Below are 9,303 nucleotides of genomic sequence, written 5' to 3' on the forward strand. Positions count from 1 at the left end.
ATCATCACCAAAACTGATGTCTGGGAGCTTACCACCTGTTTTTTTCTCCTAGCAGTTTTATGGTTTCAGGTCTTATATTCAAGTCTTTAATTCATTTTTAATTCATTTTTGTGTATGGTGTAAGATAGTGGCCCACTTTTGATCTTTTGCACATGGTTTTCCAGTTTTCTCAACACCATTTATTGAAGAAAACTATTCTTTCCCTATTGTATAATCTTGGCTTCTTTGTCATAAATTAACTGACTGTGTATATGTGGGGTTATTTCTGAGATCTCTGTTCTGTTAAATCTATAGATTGCTTTGCATAGTATGGACATTATAACAATATTCTTCCACTCCATGAGCATGGACAATCTTTTCACTTATTTGTGTTTTCAGTTTCTTTCATCAATGTATTATAGTTTTCAGTGTACAGTTCAGTTGCTCAGTAGTGTCCGACTCTTTGCCACACCATGAATTGCAGCATGCCGGGCCTCCCTGTCCATCACCAACTCCCAGAGTTTACTCAAACTCAAGTCCATCGAGTCAGTGATGCCATCCAGCCATCTCAGCCTCTGTCGTCCCCTTCTCCTCCTGCCCCCAATCCCTCCCAGCATCAGACTCTTTTCCAATGAGTCAACTCTTCACATGAGGTGGCCAAAGTACTGGAGTTTCAGCTTTAGCATCATTCCTTCCAAAGAACACCCAGGACTGATCTCCTTTAGGATGGACTGGTTGGATCTCCTTGCAGTCCAAGGGACTCTCAAGAGTCTTCTCCAACACCACAGTTCAAAAGCATCAATTCTTTGGCGCTCAGCTTTCTTCACAGTCCAACTCTCACATCCATACATGACTACTGGAAAAACCATAGCCTTGACTAGACGGACCTTTGTTGGCAAAGTAATGTCTGTGCTTTTGAATATGCTATCTAGGTTGGTCATAACTTTCCTTCCAAGGAGTAAGCGTCTTTTAATTTCATGGCTGCAATCACCATCTGCCGTGATTTTGGAGCCCAAAAAATAAAATCTGACACTGTTTCCACTGTTTCCCCATCTATTTCCCATGAAGTGATGGGACCAGATGCCATGATCTTCGTTTTCTGAATGTTGAGCTTTAAGCCAACTTTTTCACTCTCCTCTTTCACTTTCATCAAGAGGCTTTTTAGTTCCTCTTCACTTTCTGCCATAAGGGTGGTGTCATCTGCATATCTGAGGTTATTGATATTTCTCCCAGCAATCTTGATTCCAGCTTGTGCTTCATCCAGCCCAGTGTTTCTCATGATGTACTCTGCATATAAGCTAAATAAGCAGGGTGACAATATACAGCCTTGACATACTCCTTTTCCTATTTGGAACCAGTCTGTTGTTCCATGTCCAGTTCTAACTGTTGCTTCCTGACCTGCATATAGGTTTCTCAAGAGGCAGGTCAGATGGTCTGGTATTGCCATCTCTTTCAGAATTTTCCACAGTTTATTGTGATCCACACAGTCAAAGGCTTTGGCATAGTCAATAAAGCAGAAATAGATGTTTTTCTGGAACTCTCTTGCTTTTTCCATGATCTGGCGGATGTTAGCTATTTGATCTCTGGTTCCTCTGCCTTTTCTAAAACTAGCTTGAACTTTACAGTAGAGAAATCTGGTAAATACTATCTAAGTCAGGTAAGCAATGTCAGCAACACTGATAAGTCATATTGTTAGTGTGAACCCTCATAAGATATGATGACAACACTTCACCTCCTTCTGTGTTATTCTTCCTCAAAGCCCTAACCTCAGTCTATCCATGAGAAAAGCATCAGCCAAAATCAAATTGATGGGTGTCTTCCTCCTAACTGGGCTGTGTGGTTTCTCTCTGAGAACTGCCGATAGCAATATGTCTTCAGGAAATGTGAAAATTGGGCATCCTGCCCCCAGTTCAAAACTACAACCATTATGCCAGATGGTCAGTTCAAAGATATAAGTCTGTCTGACCACAAAGGAAGATACGTTGTGTTCTTCTTTTACCCTCTTGACTTCGCCTTTGCGTGCCCCATGGAGCTCCTTGCTTTCAGTGATAGGGCAGAATTTAAGAAACTCAACTACCAAGTAACTGGTGCTTCTTTGGGTTCTCACTTCTGTCACCTGGCGTGGATCAACATACCCAAGAAACAAGGAAGGCTGGGGGCCATGCACATTCCCTTGATATGAGAGCCCGAGCGCACCATTGCTCAGTACTGTGGGGTCTTAAAGGCTGATGAGGGCTTCTCATTCAGGAACCGTTTTACTATTGATGGTAAAGTTATCTTTCCACAGATTACCATAAACGACCTTCCTGTTGGCCGCTCTGTGGATGAGACACTGAGACTAGTTCAGGCCTTTCCGCTTCACTGACACATATGGGGACGTGCCAGCTGGCTGGAAGCCTGGTGCTGATACCAAGAAGCCTGATGCCCAGAGCAAAGAGTATTTCTCTAATCAGAAGTGAGTGCTGGGCCATTTTAGGGCCAGGCTGCAGTAGGTGGCCATAAGAACATAACCTCTTTTGTACTGTTGTCATGAAAACACACTTTACTTGGTCCAGATGTGTGGGACAGCACTGGCCTTTCCTGCAGGGGTTGGGAGGCCAGCCTTTCTTCCTCTGAAGAAGGCCTGAGCTGTGTTCTGGAGCAGGCTAGCTGATGTGTGCAGTAGTAGGGTATCACTTTTGATCTTTTGTAGTTTTATTAAACTTGAGCTGAGAAAAAACATCAAATTGATGGACATACTTTAGGATTCCCTAAACTGTGCTCAAAGCTGTCATTGTCATGAAAAACAAAGTCTGGAAAACACCGGAAGAGATGAGATGTAATGACTAAAGGCAATGTGGGATCCTCAAGCCAACAAAGGACACTAATGGAAAACTAGTGAAACTTGAAGTGTGGGCTTTAGTTATTAGTAATGTGCCATTCAGGTGGCTCAGTGGTCAGGAATCCGCCTGCCAATTCAGGAGATACAGGAGATGCAGGTTTAATCCCTGGGTCAGGAATATCAACTCACTCTAGTAGTCTTGCCTGGGAAATCCCATGGACAGAGGAACCTGGTGGGCTACAGTTCATGGGATTGCAGAGAGTTGGACAGGACTTAGTGACTGAGCCTGCAGGCATACTGGCTTCTTAGTTGTACATGCTATTATAAGATGTTAACAATAGGGGATATTGGATGAGGGGTGTCTGGGTACTCCCTGTACCATTTTTGTAACCTTTTCTGTAAATCTGAAACTATTTTTACAATAAAGCTTGATAAAAAGTCTTTATTTTTATTTTATTTTCATTTTAAGAAGTGGCACATTTGTGATGTTTTCTCTCCTCTGTGTGAAATTTGTGGCTAAGATGGCAATATTTCTACATTTATTTGAGGGGATTCAAGATCACACCTAATGAATTTAGCTGCTATTCAATCTTTGAGGCTTAGAATGAATTCTCAGGAGAGAGAATGTGGTAATAGAGGAATTAAAAATTGATTATAAGTAAAGTCTAAGGATTTTAAAGGTAGAATGGAGGTGGAGCTGATAGATTGGTAAAATGATGGTTGGAAAATACTTAAATTCTGCATTGGATCCATGAACTGTATTCTATACATTTGTCATAGAATATTCATTCTTCAACTATACTACTTCCTTTTTCTTTTTAGGGTTTTAGTGTAGAAACTTTGGTAATCATCAGGGAAACAAAATTTACATAAGTGCACATCTCTCATATGAATGTTGAGATAAGTGGGAGAAAATATGATCAGGAAATGGCCTGTGAGTCTATTTTCACATTAAAATACTTAGGAAACTTAAACTTGCAAGTGGTGTGTACTAGCAGTGTGATACTGCTGCTGCTGCTAAGTCACTTCAGTCGTGTCTGACTCTGTGCGACCCCATAGATGGCAGCCCACCATGCTCCCCCGTCCCTGGGATTCTCCAGGCAAGAACACTGGAGTGGGTTGCCATTTCCTTCTCCAATGCATGAAAGTGAAAAGTGAAAGTGAAGTCGCTCAGCCGTGTCCAACTCTTAGTGACCCCATGGACTGCAGCCCACCAGGCTCCTCCGTCCATGGGATTTTCCAGGCAAGAGTACTGGAGTGGGGTGCCATTGCCTTCTCCGAGCAGTGTGATACTACTGGTAACAAAATTGTAATAGAAGTATAGTGTCTAGACAAGAGGAGATGAAAAAGGTTTTCTTCTAGAACATCTCTTAGTCTCTCCCTTTTCTTGCCACCCTTATGTTTATTCTTAATGCCTTATATTTTTAAAAATTTTTCATCAGTAAATATGTAATGAATTCCCTCTCCGTTATCTTTACTGAAATATTGGTTTCGGTTCTGGGCATTTTTTTTTTTTTCAGTCAGGCTCCTCTGTACGTGAGATTCTCCAGGCAAGAATACCGGAGTGGGCTGCTGTGCCCTCCTCCAGGGGATCTTCCAGACCCAGGGATCAAACCTGCGTCTCTTATGTCTGCTGCATTGACAGGCGAGTTCTTTACAGGTAGCGCCACCTGGGAAGCCCTAAATGTTTATAAGATTCCAGCAAATGTTTGTTGATTAAACATGTCCCTTGCTTCAAAACTACAATAAAATTGAGTAACTTGCAGTCAGTGATAATCACAATTTTCTCAAGTTATTCCAAGCTCAAAGCCTAGGAGTTATCTTTGACTTTTTTTTTGCACTTTTTTTTTTTTTTAATTGAAGGATAATTGCTTTACAGAATTTTGCTGTTTTCTGTCAAACATCAACAAGAATTAGCCATAGGTACACACATGTCCCCTCCCTCCCAAACCATCTTCTCATCTTCCTCCCCATCCCACCCTTGTAGATTGACACAGAGCCCCTGTTTTTATCCTCCATTTTCAATTTCTAGTGTGTTTCTATATCATTCAACATATTTGTTATCTATTGCTGAGTCTCAGATTAGCCTAAAGCATGGTGGATTAAGACAATGAGTTCTTATCATCTCATGCAACTTCTGTAGAAGTTGCAGTCAGTATGTTGCTGGGGCTGTGGGATCCTCTTGGATCCTCTTCCAAGCTCACTTCCAGCTTGGCAAGTGATTTCAGTTGGCAGGAGGACTCAAACCCTCAGCATGTGGATCTCCATAGGGCTGCTGGAGTGTCCTCAAGTTACAGCAGTTCAGTTCTCCCCAAAATGAGTGATCCGAGAGACAAAAAGTCCCAATGTTTTTTTATGAGCTAGTCTGAGAAGTTAAGCACTAAGCTAAGCTAAGCTAAGTCGCTTCAGTCGTGTCCAACTCTGTGCGACCCCAGAGACGGCAGCCCACCAGGCTCCCCTGTCCCTGGGATTCTCCAGGCAAGAACACTGGAGTGGGTTGCCATTGCCTTCTCCAATACATGAAAGTGAAAAGTAAAAGTGAAGTCGCTCAGTTGTGTCCGACTCAGCGACCCCATGGACTTCAGCCTACCAGGCTCCTCCATCCATGGGATTTTCCAGGCAAGAGTACTGGAGTGGGGTGCCATTGCCTATCACTTGTTAAAAAGGGCTTACCAGGTGGTGCTAGTGATAAAGAACCCACCTGCCAATGCAGGAGACTTAAGAAACTCAGGTTCGATCCCTGGGTTGGGAAGATCCCCTGGAGGAGGGCATGGTAACCCATTCCAGCATTCTTGTCTGGAGAATCCCAAGAGCCCGGTGGGCTATAGTCCATAGCGTTGCAAAAAGTCAGACATGACTGAAGCTACTTGGCACGCACAAGCATGCACTTGTTAGAAGTGAGTTATTAACTTCAGCTCATACAAAAAGGGAGGGAAATTAAGCTTCATCTCTTAAAGAGGGAAATGCAAGTGTTTGTCAACCTAAGTTAAAGCTGCCACAATCAGAATGGGTGAGGCTGTGTTGCAGTTACAAACAGTCCAAAGTCTCAGTGGCTTAAAATCAGAAAGGTTTGTTTCTCGCCATGCTCTTGGCCATTTACGGACTCAGACCAGTGAGACCAGTTTGTAATGTTTCTAGGCAACATGAAAGGAGAAGGGAAGGCAGAGAATCAATCACACTTGTTATTAAAGGCTTCCATTTTGAAGTGGGCCTTGTCACATTGCTTCATATTTCTGGGACCAAAGCAAGTTGCATGGCCATGCATAACTTCAAAAGGGTGGGCAAGTGGAACCATGCTATATGTTTAGGAGGAGAATCAGATATGTCAACAAACAGCACTAAAGGATTTATATAGTTATAATGTTATAACCTTTTTTCTTTTCTTACAGTTTTACATCTATCTTTTCTCTATTGTCATACTGCTAATCTAAGACAACATATCTGTGTTGTCTCCCCACTTTTCTAATTCCCCCTTTCCAGTCAAGTGAGTATGTTCCTGAGAGGTTAAATTTAATGAAATTGTGTTTTCTCCACATTAGTCACCTGCTACAGAGACTGTAATGCCTTACCCAGGTCAACTTCCTCATCCCTGGGCAGCATACAATGTCTGTTACATTTAGCATGCTCCTCTCTATTTTTTTCATGCTATTTCATACTGTGGATGATATTTCCTTCATATCCATCCTTTAAGACACATTTCAGTTTTTATTTTTTACAGGAGCTTTTCTTCTAGAACATCTACCAGTCTCTCTCTTTTCTTGCCACCCTTGATGTTTATTTTTAGTGCCTTATATTTTTAAGAATTGTTCATTAGTAAATGTGTAATGAATTCCTACTACATATCATACATAGGCCCTGTTCTAGGTGCTGGGGTAAGAGCAGTAAACAAAGCAGATCCAAGTTTTTACTCGCAGAGCTTATAGATTTTAATGGCAGAAAAAAGATACCAAGTAATGTTGGAGTTGTCAGAGGAGCAGGACTACTGCCCAAATTCAAATCACAAATAGTTAGGTGGAGGGGATTTCAAGGATGAGCTGGGACCTGTGGGAATGGGTTGGAATTTGCATTGCTTTCTCCCTGATTCCCACAGTTCACCTTTGAAGACAGAGGTGATCTGCCCGAGGAGCCAGTCCTTTGTCACAGACTCAGGAGTTGCTGAATTGGAAGGGAAGCCCTGGAGCTGAAGGTCGGGACCTGGCTGCTGCCCCACACCTACAAGATGAGCTGACAGGAGAGGCGACAGCGTGCGCGATGTGCAGCAATGCCCTGTACCCTGCACCGGCCCTCCTGGTGTAAAAGAATATGACCGCTTCCACCTGTCAGATCTCAGGCAGAACGCCTCTGTGGCTCTTGCTATCCCAGAACTCTGCAGGGAAGGGAGTGAAAATGTTCTACCAGCTTAACCAAGTTGACAGCATAGAAACCAACCACAATAAGTAGATTATATGGGATGTTAAAGTCTATAAGTGCTGTGGAGAAAAATAAGGAAGAGGATGAAAAGTCTTTGAGGGGTAGGAATTGTAATTTTAAAAAGAGTGTTCACGGAAGGTCTCACTGAGCAGGTAACATTAGGTCAAAGACTTGAAGGAGGTGTGGGAGTGAAACATGCTGCTATCTGGAAGAATGGTCTCAGCGACCAGTGCTCCCTGAATGGCACCAAACCTGTGTGATGGACACCCTTGTCCCAGGCTCCCAGTGAGCCCCATTCACGTCTCTCTCCCTTCTGCAGTTTCCTTCCCTGGAGTGGTGAAGAGTTGAGATGTTACTTCTGTGGTTAGGTAATAAAAGACTCTGACCTGTGTCTTGCCCCATTCTTTCTCTTAATCCTGTATTGGAGAGGTGTATGTGGCAAAGAACAGAGAATGACCTATGGCCCACATCCAGTAAGGAACTGAGGCTGTCAGACCAATAGCTCACAGAATCCTGTCAACAGCCAGGTAAGCAAGCTTGGAAATGAATCTTTAAACAAGCTGAGCCTTGAGATGACTATAGCTGTAGCTGTTTATTGCAGTCTGTGACAGACGCTGAAGCAGAGAATCCAGCTAGGTCATACCTAGATTTCCTGACCTACAGAAAGCGTGTGAGATGAGGTTTTTTTAAGTGAGTAAGTTTGGGGGTAATTTGCTATTCAGCCATCAATAACTCACATACTTGGTAAAGTCAAGGAACAGAAACAAGATCAGTTTGGCTGGAGTGGAGTAAGGAAGTAGGAAGTGAAGTTAGAAAGGTAATAAGCTACCTAGTGCCTTATAAGTCATTGTTCAGTTTTTAGGTTTTCTGTTTGAGGAAATTTGGTAGCCATTGGAGAGTTTTGAATAGAGAAGTGACATGATATGACTTTGGATTTACTTGTTGAAAAGTCATGTCAATGACTGAGCAGAGAAAGAGCAGTGGTGGAAATAGGGTTGGAGCAGGAAAAACTAGTTAAGCTAGTGCACTGATTCAGATGAGAGTGATGCTGGCCAAGTGGTACTAGCGGAGGAAATACATGATTCAACTCTGGATGTATTTTTATGGTAGAGTGGACAGTATTTGATGCCAGATTGGATACAGGATATAAGAGAAAGGGGATGGTATGAGAAAAATGGCTCCAAGATTTTCGATTATTTGCTGAGATGATGACTAAGGAGTAACAAGTTTGAGGGGAGGTGTACTCAGGAACATAGTTTGGTATGTGTTAAGTTTGAGATGCGATTTAAACATTCACATAGAATTGTTAATTGTTGAGTGAGGAGTTCACTATATGAGTACGGAGTTCTGGGGAGAGAGCTGGGCTGGAGAAACAAATATGGGAACTGTCACAGTGCCACTTAGAGCCACAGGATGCTAATATCAGGGGACAACATATAGACAGAAAATAGTATCAAAGAGTGAGCCCTTGGGCATGTCCACATTTATCTACCAGGAAAACTATCAGGAGCCAGGTGAGGAGATTGAGAAGTGAAGTAAGGAGGCATGTGGTATCCTGAAAGTCGAGAAAGGTTTTCAAATAAAAGGGAGTGATGGTACTCATGGTACGAGTAAAATGGGAGTTGAGCAATGACCGTCGGATTTACTGTGTGGAGGTCAGTTAAGAATAGGACCTTGTTAAGAATAATTTCATATAGAAACAGACTCACAGACATAGAGAAGAGTCTTGTGGTGGCCATGGGGCAGGGAGTGGGTATTGGAGAGATGGATTGGGAGTTTGAGATTAGAAGATACAAACTGTTATAAATAGAATGGATAAACAATAAGGCCCTACTGTATAGCACAGGGAGCTGTCTTCAATATCCTGTGATAAACTATAATAGGAAAGAATGTGAAAAAAAGAAACAAAATATAGGTAACTGAGTCACTTTGCTGCACATCAGAAACTAACACAACATTGTAAATCAGCAATACGTTAATAAAATTTAAAAAAAGAATAGTTTCAGAATGGAAGGAGTACAGTCAGTGACCATGAATTTGGATGACTCATCTGAGGAATTATACTATAAAGGGGATGAGAAATAGGACAGTAT

At 42.3% G+C, this 9,303-nt stretch overlaps 1 pseudogene; it reads left to right on the plus strand.

The window, feature by feature from the left end:
- Positions 1–1,847: 1,847 nt before the first annotated feature.
- Positions 1,848–2,438, plus strand: LOC102269685 (peroxiredoxin-1 pseudogene; annotated as a pseudogene).
- The last annotated feature ends 6,865 nt before the right edge of the window (positions 2,439–9,303 follow it).

The sequence above is a fragment of the Bos mutus genome, chromosome 6 (assembly GCF_027580195.1).
Source record: "Bos mutus isolate GX-2022 chromosome 6, NWIPB_WYAK_1.1, whole genome shotgun sequence".
NCBI classification, from domain to species: Eukaryota; Metazoa; Chordata; class Mammalia; order Artiodactyla; family Bovidae; genus Bos; species Bos mutus.